The sequence below is a fragment of the Salmo trutta genome, chromosome 2 (assembly GCF_901001165.1).
Source record: "Salmo trutta chromosome 2, fSalTru1.1, whole genome shotgun sequence".
In the NCBI taxonomy this organism is placed as follows: Eukaryota; Metazoa; Chordata; class Actinopteri; order Salmoniformes; family Salmonidae; genus Salmo; species Salmo trutta.
This window is the reverse complement of record NC_042958.1, coordinates 57,694,254-57,721,494: the sequence shown is the minus strand read 5'-3', so window position 1 is coordinate 57,721,494 and position 27,241 is coordinate 57,694,254. Positions and strand designations below refer to the sequence as shown.

The window sequence follows — 27,241 nt, the reverse complement described above, 5'->3', positions numbered from 1 at the left end:
AATCACAGTATCGAATCTCGATATGTCTAGAATCGTGAGAATCGCAATACATATCGTATCGGCACTTAAGTATCGTGATAATATCGTATTATGAGGTCCCTGTCAATTCCCAGCCCTAGAGGACAGGCTGTGGTTCGAGTGGCTGAGTATAATAGACAAATCGATTCCAACAAAGCTGTTGTGCTATTTCTGATGCTAACTATTAATAGTACTTTGACGTATTATGACCTGTTTTGGCTGTTGATACCTGTGTATCGATATGACCTTGCAAGTACAGTTAATGAACGACAGAACTTTGATGCATTAGCTCGTTTTCATCTTGTTTCAAACTAAGTCCTACAGTGTAATGAATGGAACTTTGAGCCTTGAAATATTCATGCAGCGGAATCAAAGTTGTGGTATTCTGACTTGTCTCCCGGCTTTTATGCTTCGACTGTGAACTTGGAAGGCCCATCTTACCTGCAGTGTGGGAGCTTGTTTTAATGATATGGAAGCACAAAGGAGCTGTCGTCTTTAATTATGGAAGAGTGTTAGCTTGGCCTCACGGCTCGCTCCCCTTTTCGTTCCCTTCTTTCCCACTTTGATAGTCCTCCTTTCCTCTCTTCTTTTCAACACCGACTTCATACGGCCCTTTGATTTCCTCCCCTGTCCTGCACGGAGTAATCCCTGAATCGCATGAGTCACCTCCGCTAAGCAGCGATGAATGGGTCAGGATGGGCGCTAATGGCGTTCAGCACCCGACGCTAGCTCCTTGGCCCTGTTCTCTGGTCTTTAACAGTGTGAATGGATTCTGTATCACGCCACAAGTTGTTGCCAGGCACCCGTTGCTCCTCTTAACAGAATGCATGGGCCTTCATCTGATGAGCTCTAAATTAGGTGAAGAAACCCTCTCTCCCTTAGCTTGCAAATTTGGGGACCCACTGACTAAATATCAACCTTGTAAATTTGATTTAAGATGAAATCCACTCTGCTGATGATATTTGCAGAAATCATACTACAAATGTAACTGAGGTGTTGGTAACAGAACCATGTTGAAAGAGAGACGTGGGATGGACACGGGACAGGGAAGTGTGCGGGCCTTGATATGTGTGTTCTACTGTAGCCACAACAGGAATGTTGCAGGGGGCTTACCATACAGTACGCCTCACACCAAGCAAGCTGTGATCGGGCTTGACGTAGGGGGCACAGTGGTGAATACTAGGGAAGGCACAGAGGTAGTCATGGAGGTGGTCTGCCTACCCCAATACAAGGGTCCTAACAAGACAGCACAGGGATAGTTGGGCTTACAGCATTGTCCCATGTATGGGACCTGACCTTACTGGTAAGAGCGGCTTAGATGAGACATGTTACTAGAAACCAGTGGGTTCCTTTGACATGTGTCCAGTTCAGATTATCTAATTGGTTTATTTATCCAACAGTAATAAGTGTGCGTCGAACTTGAACATCACCGATGATTTGACATGGACCACCACCCAGGGTCCATCCAATCATGAGTGTGAGTTAGTGTAGTCTGAATTAGAGATAGGCCCGAACCCTTATAAAGGAAAGCGATTCCATATCATTTTCATTCAAGGGATGTGTGTTTCTCCATCACATTCACTCTTCTATGAGCTTATGCATAATGTGTTCAGAGTGCTAAGAGAACCTGTTATTCCCAGCCCAGATATCCCCCCCTCTCCCTCTGTCATGCTCACAATTACTGCATTTAAACACACCGGCCCAATAGCCGCTCTTTCCCTCCTTCCCGACCCATCTTCCATGCAAATGAACTCCAGGCCACTGCTGTTCGCTGCTTGACCGGCAATAAATTTGAGTTTTGACAAGCCGTCTGAATTGTCTTTCCCTCCTCCCTTTCATCTGCCTCTCTCTGCGAGCTGCCCAGTTGTGCAGCTGCTCATCAACTTGGCCTTGTCTTTATCGCTCTCTCTCTCTCTCTCTCTCTCTCTCTCTCTCTCTCTCTCTCTCTCTCTCTCTCTCTCTGTCTCTGTCTCTGTCTGTCTCTCTCTGTGTCGCTCTCTCTCTCGCTCTCTCTCTCTCTCGCTCTCTCTCTCTCTCGCTCTCTCTCTCTCTCTCGTTTCTTTCCCCCTCTGAGTGCTGTGTGTTATACAATGTGAGTGGAGTCTTTCAGTGGCTCTAAACGGCCGCCCTTGGAATGACACCGTGAACATGTTGTGTTTTTTTTCTTTCTTTCTCTGGCTAGTTTGGACACACAGATGGGCTGTAGGTCACAGATGGGCTGTAGGTCACAGATGGGCTGTAGGTCACAGATGGGCACGTGTGTGTGAGCTTTTGTCCTCAAGCCACAATGGCTCTTAGCTGAAGATGATGGGGATATGATTCCTAGAGAGGTTTGCACGTGTTAGAGTCATGCGAGCGCAAGAGTGACCATCTGATATGCCGGACATGGTTATCGTAACGCCATGGCTTCATGTTGAAACAGTTCCTTTTAAGGCATGTATTAGATCAGATAACTGCTAGAATTGCATCAATGTGTGTTAACCTCTCTAGTACATGTGGGACGAACTCGTCCCACCTACGTAACAGCCACTGAAATCCAGTGGCGCGATTTTTGAATCGTTAGAAATGCTATAACTTCAATTTCTCAAACATATGACTATTTCACAGCTATTTAAAGACAAGAATCTCGTTAATCTAACCCCACTGTCCGATTTCAAAAAGGCTTTACAACGAAAGCAAAACATTAGATTATGTCAGCAGAGTACCCAGCCAGAAAAAATCAGACACCCATTTTTCAAGCTAGCATATCATGTCACATAAACCCAAACCACAGCTAAATGCAGCACTAACCTTTTATAATCTTCATCAGATGACACACCTAGGACATTGTGTTATACAATACATGCATGTCTGTTCAATCAAGTTCATATTTATATCAAAAACCAGCTTTTTACATTAGCATGTGACGTTCAGAAAAAGCATAACCACCGCAAACTTCCGGTGAATTTACTAACAGTTTGCTAAATTACTCACGATAAACGTTCACAAAAAGCATAACAATTATTTTAAGAATTATAGATACATTACCCCTCTATGCACTCGATATGTCCGATTTTAAAATAGCTTTTCGGATGAAGCACATTTTGCAATAATCTAAGTACATAGCCCGGCATTACAGGGCTAGCTATTTAGATACCCACCCAGGTCAGCATCCACCAAAATCACATTTCCTATAAGAAAGATGTTCTTACCTTGCTTGTTCTTCATCAGAATACACTGCCAGGACTTCTACTTCAATAACAAATGTTGGTTTGGTCCCAAATAATCCATCGTTATGTTCCAACAGCGACGTTTTGTTCGTGAGTTCTAGAATGCTTCTTCGCGGTGTCGCGCATGGCGCATTGGCGTGTCAAAAATGTCTAAATATTCCATTACCGTACTTCGAAGCATGTCAACCGCTGTTTAAAACCAATTTTTATGCCATTTATGTCATAGAGAAGTGTTAATATTCCGACCGGGAGTATGCATTGAGCCTAAACAGCCGAATAAAATTTCTCCTCAGAAGCGACTCATGCACGCGCATCATTGAAAGGTCCTCCGAGCATCCACTTACAAAAGGCGATAATATATTTCAACCTGAGGTTCCCTCGTAAACCTTCAGTTATTTCGCGGGCTCTGAGAGCCTATTGGAGCCCTGGGAATTGTCACGTTACAGCTAAGATCCTTACTTTTCAATAAAAAGAGGTAAGACGCACGACTCCTTGTCAGACAGGGTACTTCCTGCTTGAAGCCTTGTCAGGTTTTTGCCTGCCATAGGAGTTCTGTTATACTCACAGACACCATTCAAACAGTTTTAGAAAATTCAGAGTGTTTTCTATCCAAACCTGAACAATAATATGCATATTCTAGCTTCTGAGTTGGTGTAGGAGGCAGTTAAAAATGGGAACATATTTTTTCCAAAATTCTCAATACTGCCCCCTATACCAAAGAGGTTAATAGCCTGAATCTCTATCGATGCCAGATGTACAGAAACCATACAACTTGGTTTTGTTTCTCTTTCATGAGATAGTTGTTTGCATCATGTCTTATTTTGTGGCTTTAATATCTTTATTTTATATTCATTGGACTATAGATCTATATTTGTTTCATTAGGTCTATTATTATTTATTTTGTTTTATACTTCGCTGGTTTTTGGGATATATAACAAAAATGTACGTCAATACATTACATATCATAATACTGAAAGATGGCCTGGCTCCCCAGTCACCTCTCAACCCCCTTACTGACGATGGATGCTTACCCGCCATCGCTGCCCTGCCTACTCTTGCAGGGGAGCCATTCACCCCCCAGACTGCTGGTATGAAAACTGAGCATTGTCATTATTTCCTGATAACATTTCCCATTCATAACCTAACCTACTCTCTGTTTGACTGGGATTTTTTGCCTTCTTAACTGTCTCAAGGGAATTATAAAGTTAGTGAACGGTTAGTGTGTTAGTTTTTACGTGATAATGGAGGTCAGAGTTCAACAACATGGGAACGGGTGGGGGGCTCCACATAACCAGTCCAGTGACCATGGTAACACTCCAAGGCCAATGCCACAGGCTCTATTAGGGATGCACATGCCATGCTCCTTAGCTGATTGGTCCTTGCTATCCAGGGTCCTTGGAATGCCCCTACTCCCTACCCAATTGAAGTCGAACTTTAAAATGGTTAAGGTAAGGGTTAGGGTAAGGCTAGGGGTTAGGGTTTAGCGTAGAGACGTCCCAAGGTTTCCGCATAGCACTAACCATAGCTGATTTGGCTTCAGAGTCTGAGCTCAGAGAGTAGTCGTCAACTGCCAAAGCTCCCATGATGCAACAGACCTTCTGGTTTCACATGAAGGATGCAAGAGCTTCAAAGTGCATATCTAATCAAACAATACAAGCTCCCTGGACCCATGAGCTGTTTCAGATACAAGCTCCCTTGACCCATGAGCTGTATCAAATACACGCTCCCTTGACCCATGAGCTGGATCAAATACACGCTCCCTTGACCCATGAGCTGGATCAAATACACGCTCCCTTGACCCATGAGCTGGATCAAATACACGCTCCCTTGACCCATGAGCTGGAACAAATACGTGCTTCCTGGACCCATGAGCTGGATCAAATGCAAGCTCCCTTGACCCATGAGCTGGATCAAATGCAAGCTCCCTTAACCCATGAGCTGGAACAAATACGTGCTTCCTGGACCCATGAGCTGGATCAAAACAAGTGCCGCTCATTCAAAAAATGGTATCTCTGCTGATCAGTACTTCACTTATGAGTTCAGGAAAAAGGTAGTCAAAGTTAACTGCTTGAAATTGATCAACAACCCTTGATGTTTGCTTATGATTCCTGGTTACCGCACTTGCACTAGCAATGTTCCCTCTAAGGTGCGCACAGCTCCCCTCGGACTGCCGTGCAGATTAAATATCAGCCCGAGCAGAGAAGCACGAGATTTAATTTTTACTAAACTTTCTAGAAATGTTCTCTTCAGTTAACACTACGTTTTGCTCTGCTGTGGGAATTGTGCTCGAATCAATGCAAATATTAGCCACTTTCAATCTAACATACAGTATATGCAAAACTAACTGTGCAACAGATTTTCTTGTAGGCAGCGCGTATTGGAGTAGGATTCTATTGCATTGACATGTATGACTCAGGCCCGTACTCAAGACAGAACGGTACCAACCAATCAGAGCTGCAGTAGGCCTATATGCAAATTGCCATTGCCATATATAGATCTGTGCCATTCACTTTGAACTGGATTGCCTGAGCCGTTGTGAGTAGATGCTTGTTTTGAGGTCAAAGCGAGAGCTGCATGTAGCCACCTGTGCACATTTGTTCATATTGTTTGCTAGTTAGTGAGTTTTTAGCCCAGTTATAGCTCATTTCTAGTAAACATTGGGGGAGTGGTTGCTTCCAACAAGAGCACATAATGTGTACATTTCTAGACATCTTTGAAAAGCGAGTCAGGTAAATAGCTTTTTTATGTCTTAAAGGGCCAGTGTTGTATTTTGAGACGGTCTTGTATAAGCTAACTAGCCAATAGGCAGAGGGTAGCCTAATTTGTCTGATTCTCTAATAATGGTATAGGAATAATAATAATTCTTATTTAATTTTTTTTACGTTTATTTTTTTTGTTCATCAAACAACATTTTCAGTCATCTCCTTGTCTGAAGGACAAGTGGATAAACAGGTTAATGTCAAGCCCTGCATGTTTTTGTAGGGCTACAGAACATTTAACACCGCATATGGTAAGCTGAATGATAGAACATCCATTTCCATGTTAAAATGTTATGGGATGCATTTTCTCCATTGTTTTTATAGTAGGCCACTCTGGTAGACCTACATTATGATCAAAAAAGCCACTTGGCCACTGTTAAAACTGTAACTTAAAGTGGGTACAGCCTCAGTGTTCACAGTAAACATGTGCCGGAAGTTGCACAGAATTTTCACCATGTTCAAGTTGGCGCTAAGCAGACCTGAAATTTGCTCAGTGCCAGAATTTTTTTTAGGGAACATTGGTCACTAGCCATAATTGGGCCATCGCTGCATAGACGATTTCCAGTCACCCTGCTGCTAGATATCTTAATATGTTTGGCCCTGCACAGCTCCATCTCAAGCCCTGCATCCAAGGGGCGTATCCCTCGAGGCAAAACAGAGGCACGATCTGATCTCCTCAATCCCCACCATCATTCACTGAACCATGTGACAGGCCAGTGAATTACCTCCACAACATCAAAGCCTTGCCACCAGAGAAGGGGCCTTTTCAGGCGGGGAGAACTTGGGGCCCACTGAGTCTAGCCCCTAGGTGTTTTCAGTTGAAACAGACACACCTTGTACTTTATGCTCATGCGATCTGATGTTCTCCTCTTGGCAGGGTGTGATTTTTCTTCCCACAACCCAACACCTTCCTTAGTCAGTAGCGAGGGGGAAACTCATCCCCACAGAAAGTATAGCCGTCTTGTAACCAGGAATCTCGTAACCTGCACAGGCACTCGCTTGGAAATGTTAAAAGGTAAAGACGGTCTGTTAAACTGCAGCTTGGGTTGCACTTGTGATTGATTGTTATGCGTGGAGAGTGAGCTGCTTGGAAAGGAAGCAGAGTTACAGTTGCTATCGCATTGACGCGAGCAGAGAGGGCCCCTTTCCTCAGATTTGAGATAATGTCGTGCACAGACTATGCATCAAGGCTACTATTTTGAAAGGTCTGCTTTGTGTTAACTTCAATGAAATCGATTGAGAGGGCGGCCACAGATCACTTTGAAAGAAGTAAGCTGTTTTCATAGGGAGCGTTTTAACAGCTTCCTATAGTGTATAGTATGATGAGTATAAAGGTTGCAGGGCGCGACCTCGTGCCCCTAGGCTTGTCTGAGGTCAGCTAGATTGTCATCAGAAGGATCTGTCAGGGTGAACATAGGACACAAACCTTTTGAAGTCGCCCTGATGACATCACCCTCCACGTTTTTTTTCTCAGAACCAATCGAAGTTGAATTACGTTGACGCTGAGGTCGTCGAGTACTTAGCTTTTATCCCAAGGTCTACTGTACTCTCCCACAACTCCTCCCCTGTCCTGGGCTCCACTCTACTGTGTGTTGACGAGTAGCCTTGGGAGGATTCCACATGTCTTATCGCGGAGAGACCTGAACTCTCTCTTTATCTTGTCGTCTTGCCTTTTGAAGTTGTGAATTATTGCAGAGTCGAGAGCAGTTTCAAACTAAAGTACCAAGTTCTATTTTTAGACCACAGATTCGAGCCAGAAAGGAGCTCCGAGTACAATTGACCTTGTTTGATATATGCTGTTGTCAGTGCTGGCCCCATTATAGCTTAGGTCATTGTTAATGGTTGTCCTCCTTTCTCAACGGACCCATTTGCAGCCTATAGAACCAGTGCGTCAGATGCATCTGCTGTGTTTAGGAAATTCAATTAGAATGATCAAGGAAATGCATGACACATAATAGCGGGATATGAAACGGGTGTCAGCTTTCCGTGGTTCATCCCATGTTCCATTGCTTGTCATCAGCAGGGAGAATAACATTAGCTAAAGTAGATTACATCTCTATAGAAACTAGTATGATTTCTTCTGTTCGTTCTGAAGAAGTACCGTCATGTCTACCTCTGAAGCAACCGTCCGGTACACAAACACAACCTCATTTTGCAATACTGTGTAACCTCATTGTTTACCATGGCATCCGTTTATGCTTTGGTACCAGGAAGTTGTTATTGTTTACGTTTCAAAAGGTTAGTTATACACTGAGTCTACCAAACATTAGGGACACCTTACTAATATTGAGTTGATAGCAGGTGTTCTTAATGTTTTGTATACTCAGTGTATATCTCAGGCCTAGCCTTAATTAGACCGAGGTCTCTACAGATGGACAACTGGACGTGTATATGATATTGCTATGAGTGCAAAACTAGCACTAGCATACGATCGTTTGCCACATTATCAAAAGAATTTCAACTCGACATGGGATAACACGTGTCTCCGCGTACACAAGCGATTGCGTTTACCAGCACACAAGTGCACATACATTCTGAAATAGTGCACACTCACCATACAGACACTACACATACTCTGTATATTCTGTTGTTCTGCATCAATACGGAAGTGCCGATCGCCGCGTTTGGCAAGGAAGCTGTACCCAGTGTTCAGTAGTCCGCAGTAGCGAAAGCACACTTGGCAGGCGTCGTGAATCTGCAGCGAGTCACTGCGCTAACCAACCCCGCGGTGCCCGGCACGGCCACACACATACGCCCAGCTGCAGATGTCAGACGGCGAGGGAGCAGGTAACTGTTCCAGTCCAATACGGAAGCTACTCATCCCTGACAAGTCAGTCTAAACAGCAGCCGGCAGGGAGATTCCTATCTACGTTGGATAGAGTTATAAGCCTGTAGTTTCGTGGTTTACTAACAGGTTATCAGCTTAGGAAATGGATGTACTGTAACTGTAACTACAGACCGTGTGTGCCTTTGGCTGTAGGATACTTTGATCGCTTTCTTTATAGGCAGCGCTTTCTTATTGTATCTTTTAATGGCCGAAACCCTCTTAGCAGATCGACTCAGCTCTAACAGAGGGCGTCATAAGGCTTCTCTTTTATTGCGTGAATCGTTCCCTCCCTTCAATCCCAAGGCGCTACCTTTTTTGTTTTCGTTGGTTGTTTTTTTGTTGATCTCAGCAGGGGAAGAGCCCAGCTAATTCAGGACTTTCAGTCTGACAAAGGCGGCCTTTCACAGGGCTGAGGTGAGAACAGGGGAGTTGGCACTGTCCGCCTCATTCTGAAAGTAAAGCACCCGAGACTTGACTTTGAAGCCTGTGTTTTTTACCAGAAGACAGTCCCTCCTCTCCTTGACTCAGTAGGGTGCTCAGCCCTCCAGCTCTTCCTGCTTTTCGCTTTGCTCTGTCCCTGTATTCCTCCATCCATCTGGTCTTTTAACACGACTGATGTCGGTGGATAGTCTGACTCTTGTCACATACTGTCTGTGACAAGAGGGGTGGAAGAATTGGACCCAGCCTTCTCTCACCCTGTTCTCGTATGCTGCTCGCCTCGTCATGAACACATGGTGGAGTTATTCTCAGTGAGCTGGGTGCAGTCCCTTTTCACGGCACGTCTGACCTCTATTCCTCAACTACATCCCCCCCACCACCAACCACACCCACCCACACAGATACACAAACAACAATCCACCCCAAAAATACCCCCCCCCCCCTCCCCCGGGTCTTTGTCTACAAGCCCATGAGGCCCTCTGACCAAACATAGCACCCGACCCCTGACCCTGTCTAATCAGGCACAAATTAGGCATGTCGAGAGGACGCCCCCCTACCTCCAACACCCCACTCCCACCATCCCATTTCCACAGGAGCAGCTCTTGCCATGAGGGAGGGATTTCCCCACACACACACACTCATATACACACACAAACACACACACACACATACACAGGGACACACACACGCCCTCCTCCCGGCGCTTCCCTTTGGATGGGACCGTAATGACATTAACAGCTTCCTCCTCCCGGTGAACCGTGGAACAGTTTCCACTCTGTACCAATTCCTTCTTCTTTTTTTCTCCTCTCCTTCCTCCTCTGAGTTCCATGTCTTTCATTACCCCCCCCCCCCCAATTAATTAAGAGTAACGCAAACGACGCTGTAAAGGCCTGGGATCTACAACAACAGGAGTCCTGTTTCACAAGAGCTGATTACATAATCAGATTAAGCCCCATATCTAAGAACCCAGATCTGAGATCCCTGGCCCCAGCCAGCTAGTTCGCTGTGCTACTTTTCCCCTAAGACTTACCCCCACACCAGTGGGCCGCCAGCGTTTTTATGTTAATGTGCGCTCTAGTGTTATCAACAACCTCTTTATCGTTCAAGATCGTTGCTCTGTGAGAAGGTGTTAAAGTTCACGGTTAGCCGTTGTTATGTAAATGCCAGCTGAAAAGTACCAGTGGCCTGAGACAGATGCCGGCCCGCTTCGACGGAAACAGAAAAGTCTGGTGTAAATCCTCAGCAAACATGCAGGAATGTCTATTTCCGAACATGTTGTTGTTCTGCGTAGCACAGTCTGTAGCCCCATTAAGCAGGCTTTGCATGGGCCACAGATACGACGGCAGGCAACAGGTATGGCGGACATTAACAGCAGATTAGAGCAGAGTACTACAGGTGGTAGGGAGATTGAGAACATGCGTGTTAATACTTGCCTCTGGAGCTTGGCGCTACAGTAACATGGTGCTATTACAGGGGAGATCCATAGAGAGAGCTGTGTCGTGTCCGTTGTTGGAGCTGAGTTGTGCTGTAAATATATGGGGCAGACCTATAGTAGACACGTTTAATGTCTGCATGCGGGACATAGTCTTGTTAGAGAGTAGAAGAGAGAAAGAGTCTTGTCCCTATTGGTCTGTGTACTGCCTTCCTTGCACTGTTTGTTTTCCATATGCTTGTATTCCTCCCCTCCCACTGTGCTGTACCTCCTCTCCTTCTCGCCCTCTTCTGAACAATCGTCTGTTTATTTCTCACAGGGCGGAGGCAAACGGTCACACAGAACAAACTACAGGCCTGGGGATATCATTAACCTCCACACATAACAGGATACTGGTAGGTTTTACTGGCTGCTTCTCCGCCCCTATAGCTGTATGCGGTATGTCTGTGTACTGTACGCACACATACATGCACACGGATGTAGAGGTCTGCGAGGGGCTGATTTCTTCATCCGCTCCTGCAAGAATTGGTCCCGAACCCGACCGCAGTCCTGCAAATGTTATTTTAGGTATACTGTATGTGACGCAGCTTGCTTGGTAGCCATAGTCCCAGCAATTTTGCACCTTATAGGCAATATCAAAATGTGCCAAAAAATAGGTTAAGTTACCAGAGATTCTCACGTGGCCCATTACACGATGTGGATACCCCTTCAAATTAGTGGTTTTGGCTATTTCAGCTACGCCCATTGCTGACAGGTGTATAAAATCGAGCACACAGCCAGCCATAGACAAACATTGGCGGTAGAATGGCCTTACTGAAGAGCTCAGTGACTTTCAACGTGGCACCGTCATAGGATGCAACCTTTCCAACAAGTCAGTTTCTCAAATTTCTGCCCTGCTAAAGCTGTCCTGGTTAACTCTAAGTGCTGTTTTTGTGAAGTGGAAATGTCTAGGAGCAACAACAGCTCAGCCGCAAAGTTGTAGGACACACAAGCTCACAGAACGGGACTGCCGAGGACTGTCCTCGGTTGCAACACTCACTACCGAGTTACAAACATCAGCATAAGAACTGTTCGTCAGGAGCTTCATGAAATGGGTTTCCATGGCCGAGCAGCTGCACACAAGCCTAAGATCACCATGCGCAATGCCAAACATCAGTTGGAGTGTTGTAAAGCTCACCGCCATTGGACTCTAGAGCAGTGGAAACACCTTGTCTGGAGTGATAAATGACTCTTCACCATTTGTATTTATTTATTTAATTTTACCTTTATTTAACTAGGCAAGTCCGTTAAGAACAAATTCTTATTTACAATGACGGCCTACCCGGGCCAAACCCGGACGACACTGGGTCAATTATGGGACTCCCAATCACGGCCGGATGGGATGGAGCCTGGATTTGAACCAGGGACTGCAGTGACGCCTCTTGCATTGAGATGCAGTACCTTAGACCGCTGCGCCACTCGGGAGCCCCCAACCGAGTGGCGCATGCCAGGAGAACTCTGGCAGTCCGACAGACGAATCTGGGTTTGGTGGATGCCAGGAGAACCCTACCTGCCCGAATGCATAGTGCCAAGTTTATTGGAGGATGAATAATGGTCTGGGGCTGTTTTTCATGGTTCGGGCGAGGCCCCTTAGTTCCAGTGAAGGGAAATCTTAACCATACAGCATACAATGATATTCTAGATGATTCTGTTCTTCCAACTTTGTGGCAACAGTTTGGGGAAGGCCCTTTCCTGTTTCAGCTTGACATTGCCCCCGTGCACAAAGTGAGGTCCATACAGAAATTGTTTGTCGAGATCGGTGTGGAAGAACTTAACTGGCCTGCACAGAGCCCTGTCCTGAACCCCATCAAACACATTTTGGATGAATTGGAATGCCGACTGCGAGCCAGGCCTAATCGCCCAACATATACTGCATTTCTGAACAAGCATTTCGCAACACTCACATTAACATCTGCCAACCATGTGTATGTGACCAATAAAATTTGATTTGAATGGAAGCAAGTCCGCGCAGCAATGTTCCAACATCTAGTGGTCAAACTATAGCTTAATCATATTTAGGAAGTACATTTCCTCGGAGACATACCTGCCTCGTTCTTATTTGCCCATGCATCTAGTTGAGACCACACATATAGCCAATAGAGGCACTTGATTTTTGTCATTAAAAAAAAAAATCATTTTATTTAACTATGCAAGTCAGTTAAAAACAAATTCTTATTTACAATGACGGCGTGCACCAGCCAAACCTGGACGACGCTGGGCCAATTGATCTCCCAACTAGGAGAGGAGAACTGAACTTGAAGCAGTGAATGATAGGAGTCTCTGAATAGTGCGACAACGCATAGCATACAAAACAATAAGACGACCGTTTTCAAGTAGCTTAAGCTGCGGGACAAAAATATATTTTAATTTGAATGTTGTCTGTCTGACCGCCCGTCCGCTTCCGCACTGCGAGGGTGTCAGCCCTCTACACAGATGCACACAAACATATGTGTACACACACACACACACACACACACACACACACACACACACACACTCTCTCTCTCTCTCTCTCTCTCTCTCTCTCTCTCTCTCTCTCTCTCTCTCTCTCTCTCTCTCTCTCTCTCTCTCTCTCTCAACTCACCTTTCACACACTCAGGCAGTATAACTTATAGCCCAGTCTACAGTGAGATGTATCGACTCCCACTGATCGAATGCCAAGTATTTCCAAATAGGGTCTTATGCTGCCTTCATCCTAATGTGAAAATATGTACGATTCTGTCTCTCCGTCTGTCTCTCCGTCTGTGTCTCCGTCTGTCTGTATCTGTCTCTCTGTCTCCCTCTTTATCTCCCTCTCTTTTTCCAAAATGGTGTGTGTTTGCAGTGTGGTGTTAAAGTCAGGGTCCTGATATTAACGGTAACTGTTCCCACCTCCCACCAGCCCAGTGCAGGAAATCAAAGAGGCACATTCCCAGCATTCCATGGTGTGTCCCTGAGCCGGGGTCTTGTGTGTCTGCCCGGCTCACTACCCCTACAACCACTCTGGAATATGGGAATAATATGGTAACACTGTGTCCATGGATACATGAATCCAAATTCCCTGTCTAGGGTATGTGCATGTTTTTTTGTTTAGACCGGCATTGCAATTTAAGACTTTCACTTTGTGTCCCGATACAGTATCTGGTGGAACTGTGGTAAACATTAAGACAGGACAGTTTAGAACTATAATGCAGGTTGTGGTTGAAATTGGACATTCGTGTTCTATGTGGACTTCTCTCTTCATGAGATGAATTTTAATTGAATATGCTAGGTGTTAGCTTTTCTCAGTGAATAACATGGTACAATTAGCCACCTGGCTACCACGACCAGCTGACAAGCGTGATTATATCCGAGCCAATTAAAAGCGTTAACGTAGCTGGGCGTGGTCAAAAACTTTTTGGACCACACCCAACTCGAATGCGCAGTTACTGAAGATTCCGAGCTTTAGCACCTTAGTGTTGTGAGCCACCTGACAGCAATAGTAATGAGGGTACAAGACCAAAAGGCTCTTTTACTCATTTTTATATACGATGTGTGAATATGTTGTATAGACCACCTATATATGTATTCTGTAAAAACACATGAATGTGTGTGAAACGTATGTATGTGAAAACGTGCCTTTGGAATTTTCTCCAACATTAGTAGCCTAGTCAAGGATTCACCATGCAATATACAGTATATTGGCACACTTCATTGGTTACAGACCAAGCGGAATGACCAAGACCTTGATTTTGGAGGTTTAAAATATCCCTCTGGTGGCCAAGTTGACCTATTTTTTTAATGTGCTGATGCGGAATTTGTTACAGAGAGAAAGTTTCAACCTTAGGTTTAAGTATGTGGTCGTTAGTATGGCTGCACAGAGTTGAAATGGAATTGAACTCAACCCTGGTTATAATGCCTGTCTGACAGTATTTTTGTTACTGGCTGTTGTTGGAGCACATCTCCTCTCATCTCCCCCTCTCCTTTCCTCTCCTCTCCAGCTGGGTACATGGGAGAGGGAGAGAGGGATAGAAGTGCGTAATCACAGTGTAATTCTGGTGAAGGAATTAGGAAAGAGGCGGAAACGGACGGAACATTGATCTGAGGATTGTCGGACAGATGTTGGGTGGGTAATACATCTTAATGGCTGCAGCGGAGTGGTACATAAGCTTTCAGCAAACACCGTTTGAGTCAGCAAAGGCAGTGGGGAGGTGGGGGGTTGAAACATAGGAAGCCATTTTGGCCATGGCCAGAGATGGCTGTGGGACTGAAGGTGAATGGTTTGCTTTTCGGTCTTCATTTAACTGGGTCCTCGTGTGGAATGTTGGACATCTGCACGTACAGTAATACCTACGGATGGATGTGACCATTTGAAGTAATGCCATATGCCTATTCGATGGATGTGGCGAGTGGACGCCACTAAAAGTACTATTTGTATAGCGTGAACTGTGTCCTACTGTGACATTAGGGATAGGGGTAACTATCGAGGAGATACTTGGTCATTCGAGAGAGAAAAGGGGAATCTGAATGTGTCTGGGGGATCATTTAGAGGGATCATTTTCCTGAACGATGGCGGGAGGAGTACGTAAGGTGTTACAAGAACTGATGCTCACGCTTTAGGGTTTCAAGGTTGGAGGGTGGGGTGTTAGGTAGATGCAGCAGCCCCCGGAATCCCAGAGTCCCATTGCTGGGTTACAGGCAAACATTCTTAACACCTCATGAATCTCACCTAGCTGCTGCTGACAAAGTCTGCAGTGTTTGGGCACACATGTACGTTTACGTTCATACACACACCCATCGCCCACATATGTGGTTTACATATGTTGGATACCGTTCCATTTATTTCATTCCATCCAATACAATGAGCCCGTCCTCCTATAGCTCCTCCCACCAGCCTCATACACACTCTCTTAGCAAGATTGGTGCAGAAATGATTGAGCTCATTCTTTGATAGATAATCTGTTGGGCTCCATTATTCAAACAAAATTAATCAAAAATAATCAAAATTATTTTACATTTAATTTAAATAGGCAAGTCAGTTAAGAACAAATTCTTATTTTCAATGACGGCCTGTGGGTTAACTGCCTTATTCAAGGGCAGAACGACAGATTTGTACTTTGTCAGCTCGGGGATTTGAACTTGTTAACAAACTATAATTTTGGCAAGTAGGTTAGGACATCTACTTTGTGCATGACACAAGTCATTTTTCCAACAATTGTTTACAGACAGATTATTTCACTTATAATTCACTGTATCACAATTCCAGTGAGTCAGAAGTTTACATACACTAAGTTGACAGTGCCTTTAAACAGCTTGGAAAATTCCCTAAAATGATGTCATGGCTTTAGAAGCTTCTGGTAGGCTAATTGACATAATTTGAGTCAATTGGAGCTGTACCTGTGATTGTATTTCAAGGCCTACCTTCAAATTCAGTGCCTCTTTGCTTGACATCATGAGAAAATCAAAAGAAATCAGCCAAGACCTCAGAAAAAAATTTGTAAACCTCCACAAATCTGGTTCATCCTTGGGAGCATTTTCCAAACGCCTGAAGGTACCACGTTCATCTGTACAAACAATAGTGCGCAAGTATAAACACCATGGGACTACGCAGCCGTCATACCGTTCAGGAAGGAGACACGTTCTGTCTCCTAGTGATGAACGTACTTTGGTGCAAAAGTGCAAATCAATCCCAGAACAACAGCAAAGGACCTTGTGAAGATGCTGGAGAAAACGGGTACAAAAGTATCTATATCCACAGTAAAACGAGTACTATATTGACATAACCTGAAAGGCCGCTCAGCAAGGAAGAAGCCACTGCTCCAAAACCACCATAAAAAAGCCAGACTATGGTTTGCAACTGCACATGGGGACAAAGATTGTACTTTTTGGAGAAATATACTCTGGTCTGATGAAACAAAAATAGAACTGTTTGGCCATAATGACCATCGTTATGTTTGGAGGAAACAGGGGGAGGCTTGCAAGCCAAAGAACACCATCCCAACCGTGAAGCACGAGGGTGGCAGCATCATGTTGTGGGGGTGCTTTGCTGCAGGAGGGACTGGTGCACTTCACAAAATAGATGGCATCATGAGGGAGGAAAATTATGTAGATATATTGAAGCAACATCTCCAGACATCAGTCAGGAAGTTAAAGCTTGGTCGCAAATGGGTCTTCCAAATGGACAATGACCCCAAGCATACTTCCAAAGTTGTGGAAAAATGGCTTAAGGACAACAAAGTCAAGGTATTGGTGAGGCCATCACAAAGCCCTGAACTCAATCCTATAGAAAATATGTGGCCAGAACTGAAAGAGCGTATGCGAGTAAGGAGGTCTACAAACCTGACTCAGTTACACCAGCTCTGTCAGGAGGAAATGGCCAAAATTCACCCAACTTATTGTGGGAAGCTTGTGGAAGGCTACCCAAAACGTTTGACGCAAGTTAAACAATTTAAAGGCAATGCTACCAAATACTAATTGAGTGTATGTAAACTTTTGACCCACTGGGAATGTGATGAAAGAAATAAAAGTTGAAATAAATAATTGTCTCTACTATTATTCTGACATTTCACATTCTTAAAATAAACTGGTGATCCTAACTGACCTAAGAAAGGGATTTTGTACTTGGATTAAATGTCAGGAATTGTGAAAAACTGAGTTTAAATGTATTTGGCTAAGGTGTATGTAAACTTCACACTTCAACTGTATATGATGATTTATAACAGGGGTAGGCAACTAGATTTGGCCACTGTCTGAGAGGATGGTCGAGGGGCCGGAACATAATTATAATCATTTGTACACTGCAAATTCACCACAACTAAGATTGTATCTGAAAATGACAATAATTTCATACCTTGATTACATTGAGACACAGTCACGTCTCTTTTTTTATTTTTATTTGTGGGAATACTTCGGAACAGATTCCCTAAATTAAACCATTTTTTTGCTGAATTCCTGGTGATTTTACAGTTTTCTTTTTAACAAAGAAAGTTTGGTAAAAAAACAACGTTTTTACCAGACTTTTGGCCCGCCTGCAGCCTTTTGCCGACCCCTGACCTATAACCTATATATGACCTCTAACTGTTTAAGTGTACCGTATTTGGGTCGAGAGAGTGATGCCCCTTCTGATTTATGCTCAACAGGCCTGGTATGGAGGCAAGCAGCTTACTTTTTCACAGATAATAAACTGAAGAGCATTCCAACCGGGACAGACAAAACATCGTAATGGCCTGATATTGAACACGAGGCATTTTACTGTTGACTTGTCAGCGACAGCCTGGCATCATGCTTTAGATTCACCCTTTGGACTGTGTGTGAACGTGAACGCGCAGACCTATACATGGCCCATGGCAACAGGCATTGAGGCACTGTGGATCAAGGTTCATTAGCTAATCGATAGATACCCTACCGTCTGGTCTCCTTAAACTGCTCCACAGTGATCCCATATTATAAAAAGTGTTCCCGCATTATAAACAGTGTCTCATGGTGGTCGTAGCTGCACTATGAAACGCTGCCTTTTACCGTAATAATCATGCTTAATGGATTCCGTCCAACATTTCAAATAAATTATTTTAGTTTCCTACCACGATACAGGGGTTATTTTTTTTCACCACAAAATTGGTCACACTTCTGATCCTAGCAAGAGAATGTCACCATGGCAATGTGGTTGTGTAATATAATTGGATGACCTGTGTTGTAGGTAGGATACAGCAATTTATTTCAACAAAACCTAATACTGTACCAGCCAGAGGAGGCTGGTGGGAGGAGCTATTGGAGGACAGGCTCATTGTAATGGATGGAATTTAATAAATGGAACGCTGTCCAACATGTGGTTTCCATATGTTTTATAATACCGTTCCATTGATTCCATTCCAGTCTTTACAATAAGCCCATCCTCCTATAGCTCATTCCACCAGCCTCCACTGGTACCAGCCTAACATTTACTAACAACACTTCCTATGTTGGTGTTTTTCTATTGCCTTGTAGGCTAATGGTGCTGGGTTTATCAAGGACATAATAACATATGGCCTCAGTGAACTGATGTATAGCTGGGATGTTGTCTATAAACATGTATCTGTCCTTCTATATCCCCTGTATGTTTGGCTTTGGGTTCCTGTGTGGTCCAAACAGCTTACTGTGTGTACGCTGGTCTTACCTTCCCTTATGTGCGGATGTGTGTGTGCGTGCGTGCGTGTCTGTGTCGTGCAGGCTTTTGCTTCGACCCTGCTTTAACACAGCACATTTTGCTAATGAGCAACTCATCAGGCTCTGATTAGCTGAACAAGGTGTGTTAGAACAGAGCAGGATCTCCAGCCTGCTGCCTACAGCAGCTCTTCAGGCAGAGGGTGCCCCGCCTCACTGATTATTTGGGACCTAGAGCCATAACACTGTCACCTGCATGTTGACACAGGCCTAGTGCCCTTATCAGTGACAGAAGCCAGGCTGTGGACACCAGCCAATGCCGGAGTCAACCCCGTGTTCCACAGCTGGCTACTGGAGATCCCCAACGCTCTGCAGCGTATCTAGGCCCTGTTCTCGCCAGCCACCAACCAGCCTGCCACCACCACACACATACACTGTACACACACACTGTACACACACACACTGTACACCCAGGCCCCCTGCCACGTTCCTCTCCTTCCCCTGGTTTCAGAGTACATTGTGTCAGAATTGTCCCAGCCACACCCCTCTCCTCTCCCCCTTTCACATGCCCACGCAGATCACACACTTGCTTGTGAAGGCTTTCCCGGTAATGGCAGGCCAAAGCCACCCATGCACATACTCTCTCACACACCTCTTTCAAGACACACACACACTATCAGAACAGTAAACAATCGCGGCCTCAAACCATACACACGCGATCCCACACACACACACTGGCAGTCAGGCAAGCAGGATAAGGAACAGTACGGTCTGTAAAGTACTGTCTGTGGAACCTCTCCTCTCCCAGGTCGAGACATTCACTTTACTGGAGCGGTCGTAGTGGTTGTATATCTGTACACACTGGTTGTGCAAAGATATACATTATGTGTGTTAAAGTGGAGAAGACTCCAAAGAGCCCAGGGGCTGTGGCTGCCTGACTAAAGGTGCCTGTACAACACACTTTGCATATGCTGCTGCTACTCTGTTTATTATATATCCTGATTACCTACTCACTTTTACCCCTACCTACATGTACATATTGTATTACCACAATTACCTCGTACCCCTGCACATTGACTCGGTCCTGCTTCTCCTTGTATATAGCCTCGTTATTGTTTTAAATGTGTTACTGTTTCCTTTTTTATTTACCTAATATTTGTCTTACTTTTTAACTCTGCACAGCTGGGAATGGCCTCGCAAGTAAGCATTTCACTGTTGTATTCGGCGCATGTGACCGATTTTGATTTTGAGACTAAACTCCAGTAGGAAGTGTATAGAAGTGTTAGCGCCTAGCGGGTTAGCGGTTATCTTCTCCCCTTTACAGCCCATCGATTGTACCCTCCCTGTGCAATATGCCACTCTGCAATAAGAAATGGTTTCCTGGTTAACAGACCAGCGCTGCCAGTATAGTGTGTGCACTGTATAGATGTGTCCTAGCTAGAAGAATTCAGTCCACACCTCATGTCAAGTAAGCAACCTTTTTATCCTTGCGCGGCTAATACGGAAGATTGAACACATTAGGGGGAAAACATCCAAACGGTTGATGACCCGCCACCACACCTTTGCGTTTGTGCTTATGTGGGTGTGCTTGCGTATGAGGCCCAGTTTTGCTGCCTGTCTATGTTTCAACCCAAACCCAGTCATTTCCCCTTGGGATTTCATCTCTATTTTAGAATGTCCAAAATCCCCTTTTGATGCTTATTTTAGGCCTATTTGCTTTCTCTCCGCGGCCCAGATCATATTAATGATAGTTCTAGCGTTGAAGGTGGTACGTAATCAATCCTCTCGACGGCGGTGTGTGTCAACTAGGTGGTTGTTCGGTGGTAATGCCTAACCTATAGCATTCACTTGTATATGTACCGTAGAAACACTCTACTCTGCCTGTTTTGACATGCTGTTTCCATTGGCATGGTTCCACGCTATAACGTCATATAGGCTTAATGTGGATGAAACTAGCAAAATACAGAGCGTACTGTATTAAAATATAAATCTTCCTCCCACACATGTTGGAAAATTGTACTGTGTTACATGTTAGCCCAGAGATGTAGAGAGCTCTGAGTTCGTTTATCCTGCCCATACATTTCCAAAGAGAAATCGATAATTCAATCTGAGACAATTGTTTTGAACTCCCTCTCTCCTTCTCTTATGGCGGGAAGGTTAATGCCTTCACATCTCCCCTCTCCTCTACTCCTCCTTCTGCTCCATCCCACACTCCTCCTCACATGGCCACCATCATCTCACTTCATTAATAAAACACGGCTTTCCTGCTGTAAAATTCCTGTTTATTGAGAAAGCTGGTTCTGGAGTCGACCCAAAAACAGCTACCACATGTGTTTGTGTGCTTGCGTGCCCACGAGTGTGTGTGCGGGCGCTTATTTGTGCGAGCATCCATTCAACCACACCTACAGGTTTTTTTCCCCAACTATTTACTGCCCGTTATAGCCTCAAATGTGACAGACTGTAAATATTCCTACTTTGCTTTTTAATACCAAAATGTGCAACATTTCAGGAACGTTTATGTTTTTAAGATCCCTACCCATCGAGAGAAATAATAACGTCTTTGTTACACTGCCAAAACGTGTTGCGCCGCTTTCTCCATCCATACGAAGCAGGAAAACCAGAGTTTTGGGGAAAGTCTGCATTCTCCAACCAGATGACCAGCTGTGTTACAGTATTCACCTGGGTGACTGGCGAGTGTTGATGACATCATTCTCACACATGCTGAGCGGTTATTAAAATCAGTTATTTTTCTATAAAACGGCTCTTCAATGTGACTGTTGTCTGGCCATTGTCATAACCTCAAGGTTGTAAGTGTCTGAGGTGGGACGCGGAATAGTGCAGCAATTAAGAGTTGCTCTAATGCTGTACAGCCAGTTCTCTGTTCTCCGGACTGTGCTGATAGCTCAATACACGGGACATGGATTGCAAATCTTAGGCATGTTTTTTTGCTAGGTTTAGATCTGCTAGTTCAAATTCACAGATCAATCAAGTCAATGGACTGCTTGGTTACTCACTTTACGCGCCAACGGTTCACATAGAGATAAAATAATGAATGGCGAGCCTAAGATGTTCAATAGGACTTGGTTAGTAAGTTGTGTTGTGTAGATACTCTTTTTTACCACATTCATCATAGTCTCATTAGTGTCAAAATGGCCATTATCCACAAACACAGGTCTACGATCAGCTTTCAGCAGCACAACCGCGACCCGAAACTCCCAAAGTGACTACAGGAAACTGACCCGGGGTCTTTGCTTAGCTGAGCCTCCTGTGGTGATGAGGATTAGTGCTGGGTGACTATATCAGGGCCGTTACTGTCTATCTGTTTAATCAGCTAATTACTCTGATTAGTGATTACACATTGTGCCCCAGAGACAAGGCTACATGGAGAGAGTCACCAGGCTATCTTTCTGTTTTCTCTTTCTCCTTCCCCCTTTCTTCTTACCCCCCCTCCCCTGTTCCTTTTTTCTGCTTCCCCTTAAGGCGTCAGCATGCTTCAGTTGGCGGCTAGCCGGAGTCAGCTAGGCGAACTGAACGAGTGTGCTCACATGCTCCCTTAGAAGACTGTCGCTTAGGAACGAGAAAAAAAGCGGCAATAGTACTGTTTGTCAGTTTTGAGATGCCGTAGCCGGTATTCACTTCCTCAAAATAATCAGAATGAATCGAAGATATCTCAAGAAATCTGTCATTAATTTTGACGTTTTTGCAGAGGAGATATTAGTCGCGCAATATTACATCTAACTAAGATGTAATGTGCGTGAAAAGGAGTCATCTCTTGTTGAATGACAACAAAGACTTTATTGAAGAATCCCTACAGTTGACTGACAAAGGGGCTCCCAAACTTCGGCTGGCCTCGATAAAAAAATGCTAGGTGCCGTAACAGCCGACAAAACCCTTACCGAAGTTCAAAACAAACAAAAACGCCACAAAATGTCATCATATTATATGCACGAACTCTTCCGAACTGTTTTGGCTGGAAAGCATGCGAAAGGACTTTTTTACTCTGTCTCTCGCTCTCTGACTCTTCCAGCATCTATCTTTTCGCCTCTCTATCTTTTACAATCGTAGCCCCCCTCTTTCTTTTTTTTCTTCCCCTCACATTTGTCCCATCTCTCCCTCTCTTTCTCCTTCATTTCTCCTCTGCCACTCTTCGGGATGAGAACCCCCCCCCCCCTTTAATTAGCATAATTGATGGTTTCCGTGGCGCTGTTACCTATGCTTCTGGCTGGTGTGTGACACTGGGGAAACAAATTACCGTTCTTTGCGTAGGAGCAGTTCCTGCTCGGAAGGATTAAGGTCATTACATGGCAAGCGGAACTGGAATTCCAACCCAGTGCATTATAGCCTTAAACTTTAACCTACATCAAATACCCAAAGAGCAGGAAAACAAACAACTGTGTAATTAGTGGGTTTCCCAGATTTAAGGGGCAATCTGAAATCAAAAGCGGTTGCCGAGCCATAGGATCCATAGCCTGCATTTCAAGATCCCACTCCCAAATAGCCACCCGTTTTGTCTAGACAAAAAATAAATAATACAAACTAACATTCCAGAATTTTGAGACAATGCAGTCGTCGGCTCTCAACTTAAACGTCGATAACGTTTGCTGAAGTTGGGGACTTGTGAATTCCCTTGTGTGCTTATGCACAAATTGTTATATGTTTGCACACTGTGTAAAAAGGGATCTTTACAGATCGTTTCTGCAAATATAAACGACAGGCAGAAGCAGAACTGACAAGCAGAATGAACAACAGACAGAAACAACATACTACGGACCTATGGACGGCTCGTCACAGAGGTGAGGAGTGGTGTAAAGATGGATGGCTCTTACAGTGGTCCCACCGTTAAATCCCCTCTATAGGATAAGACAGTGGACACAGGGTGGGCCCTTAGAAGAAGCCAAAATATGGACACGTGGATATACATAAAGGAACCATTGTTCATTGAAACAGAGGTCATTCATTTTGTTTTCTGTGCATCTGTGGAACTATTTGGCTGTGTCTTTCCTATGACAATCTGCTTGTCAAGAACACTGACTCATTCAGATCTTTCAGAGTCTGCCAATAAACATCAGTCGTCAGTAGACGGATTTATCGTCCCCCGGGGGGGAAAGTGGTTTTGCTGCAAAATCATTCACAAGTAACAACAGACAAGTCAACAAATACATTAAACACAAGATACACAGTAGGAACATAAACAATAAGACGGGGTTCCCCAACTTATTTGGCCCCTCAAGTTTTCTGAGAAAAAAAATACGAATCATAATATATAGGGAAATCTTTATTGTTGGGCATAAAAGACTGTTAAAAACACCAGGAAATCAGCGCCAAGGGATTTTAATTTAAGAAATCTGTTCCCAAGTATTCCCCCGCATAATAGAGAGACACGTGATTGTATATAAATGTAAGCAAGGTTTGAAATTATTATGTTTTAGTGATACAATATATCTGTTTGGGCTTCTTGCAGTCAATTTGGAGTCTACAAATTATTAGCAATTATGTTCCGGCCCCCCGACCATCCGCTCAAGAACAAATCGGCCCGCGGCTGAGTCTAGTTGATGATCCCTGCTCTAAGATATACTTTAGACATTGCTGAAACATCTTGAGGATGATCAGTGGAAACAGGATGCACCTGAGCTCAATTTCGGGTCTCATATTAAAGGGTCTGAATACTTTAGTAAATAAGGTATTTCTGTTATTTAAAAAAAAAAATGTACCCCTTTTTTCCCCCCAATTTCATGATATCGAATTGCTATCTTGTCTTGTCACTGCAACTCCCCAACATGACCCGCCAAACCACGCTTCTTTACATCCACCCGCTTAACCCGGAAGCCAGCTGCACCAATGTGCCAGAGGAAACACCGTTCAACTGACGACCGAGTCAGCCTGCAGGCTCCCGGCCCTCCACAAGGAGTCGCTAGAGCGCGATGAGCCAAGTAAAGCCCCCCGCCCGGCCATACCCTCCCCTAACCAGGACAGCACTGGGCCAATTGTGGGCCGCCCTATGGGACTTCCTGTTTTCACTTTGTCATTATGGGGTATTGTGTGTAGATTGATGAGGAAAAATTCATTTTAGAATAAGGCTGCAACGTAACAACGTGGAAAAAGTCAAGGGGGTCTGATTACTTTCCGAATGCATTGCACATTAGACATTACACGTGGTTCCTGGGCAGGGTTCCCTTGAACAGAGGAATTACAGTAGGCCAGGAGAAGCAGAGCATGTCTTGTGATGACCACTCTTGGTAGATATCCTCTTTGACACGTCCTAAATCTGATGATCAAGCAGTTGGTCTAATACACCGTCGATGTTACTATAGCGCCAAGGCTGTGTGGGTGTGCACTGTGCAGCAGGTGCAAACCTGAACTGCAGTTGCCATGCCCGATGCCAGCAGGCAGAAGCCACAACAACCAGTGAATTGTGTGCATGTCGGGGGTATGTACCCCCCTTGGCCAATCAGGATGTGTTCTTAAACAGGATGTTGTCTTGTGGCACACGTGTTGCAGAAACAAGGAAATCAAGTCATGAGCAGCAGCCAGTCGGCAGACCGTACATTAAGACTATTTGATACCATTCAGTTCAATTCAGTTTCACTTGAATGGTGCTGCTACAATTGCATTTACATTACATTGACATTTTAGTCATTTAGCAGACGCTGATATCCTGAGCAATTTACAGAAGCAGTTAGGGTTGTGTGCCTAGCTCAAGGGTACATTGACAGATTGTTCACCTAGTTGGCTCGGGGATTCGAACCAGCGACCTTCCGACTCCGTGTGTGTGTGCGTCCATGTGTGCGTGTGTTGACGAGTGGAGCGTGGGCAGAAGCGAGGAGGCCTGGCTTGATTGGCAGCGGCGGGAACACTCACCCAGCAGAGCAGTGAGCTAATCAGATCTTCCTCAGCTTATGCTTTGCATGCAGGCACAATGGCTTCTTTTCTCTGGGGCCCCACGCCGAGCCTGGTATTTCCTGCTCGGGGCAGGCTTTGCCCAGATTAGAGGAAATTGATGTAATGGGTTTGATTTAGTGGCTCAAAAGCCGACATCCATACGGAGGGCTGGACTCTTTCTCTCCCATCTCATTACCTCTCTCTCTCTCTTTCACTCTCCCTCTCGCTTTCCTTCTCTCTCCTCTCTCTCGCTCACATTCTCTCTCTCGCTCACATTCTCTCTCTCTCTCTTCTCTCTCCTCTCTCTCTCTGCAGAGATTAGGGAGAGAGACAGGAAGTCAATAAAGAGGTAAAGGTACACCCCAGGACAGTGGCAGTTCTAGCTTGTATGGCTCCCTGGGCGAACCCCCCCCCCCCCCACACACACACACACTAATTGTAATTTTTATTCAGACATTTGGAACAACACAAATAAGTAATCATAACATTTAAAACTATAAAAATCTATACAAAAATAAGACACTTCAAACAAGAAACACAAACTAAATTGCACAACTAATTGCATTAGTCCTGTACATAGTTAGGGGTGCACTATTCCCTACCTCGGACTTCCAGTGGGGAGACCTGAGGTAAACCTACCCCCCTCCCCTCCCTATCTTGTACTTCTGAGTGGGAGACCTTCCCAGGCAGTAGCCTGTCTAGCTCACAAACTAGAATCAGGGCGCCCACTCCGACAAGGTTAATTGACCCATAGTTCCACACAGTGACATGATATCATTGACGTGACGTGCAAATGAGTGGTAGAAAACCAATCACGCAAATGTCATCGTTCCAAATTGTATTTTTTTTTGTGCTGGCGCCCCCTGTCGCCTATACCTAAATCCGCTACTGCCTCAGCGATTCAGGCCATACTGTTCAACTCCATTTGGCAGCACATAGCAGTTCTGCAATGCTTTCTAAAATGAAGGGCGTGCCTTGCCCAGCGATAACCTAAATGTACATTCATGGCACTGTACTGTCCAGCACTGACATTGATTCAGGATTTGCATTGACAGTATAGAGCGCTTTGCACAAACTCAAAGAGCTTTATGAGTCAATTTGTCCACCTACAATGTGTAGTACCCACGTTCATGTCATATTTGCCCACATTGGTGTAGTTTACAGAGTGTTGGGCAGTGGTCCTTGCTTTAAAAGGCTGCTGTTATCTGGTATGGTATGTGCGTTGATATTATTGTTCCCTGTTTGCCTGGGCAGCAGACCAGGGCTTCCTCCCTATTGGCTATCAGTCCACATGTCAGATGTGTAGGTGCTGAGGTGTGGGTGGGTGTGTGTGTGTGTGTGTGTGTGTTGATTATGTGTATGGGAGGTGTATATGTGTACAGATTAACCTATAGGTCTATTTGTGGTTTTGTAGACTCAGTCATGTCTTCACATCCATAGGAAGATGCTAGACTCCCCCACACAAACCAAACAACCACACACTTCACACTCCACTGTCTGTTTACAGTGTCTCCGTTTAATATCTAAAGGTTCTCTTTAACCC

The 27,241-nt window shown here is 44.7% G+C and overlaps 1 protein-coding gene across 3 annotated transcripts in view; it reads left to right on the top strand.

Moving 5' to 3' along the window:
- LOC115158392 (thyroid hormone receptor alpha) overlaps positions 1-27,241 on the top strand; it is a 155,430-nt gene that overhangs the window by 58,471 nt on the left and 69,718 nt on the right. For 2 of the 3 annotated variants that reach the window (XM_029707281.1, XM_029707271.1), the window contains one exon: positions 11,003-11,078. The exons of the other annotated variant lie outside the window; for it this stretch is intronic. The gene's annotated coding sequence lies outside the window, so the exon portion shown is untranslated. The remainder of the gene's footprint in view (positions 1-11,002; positions 11,079-27,241) is intronic. 3 annotated transcript variants of the gene reach the window in all.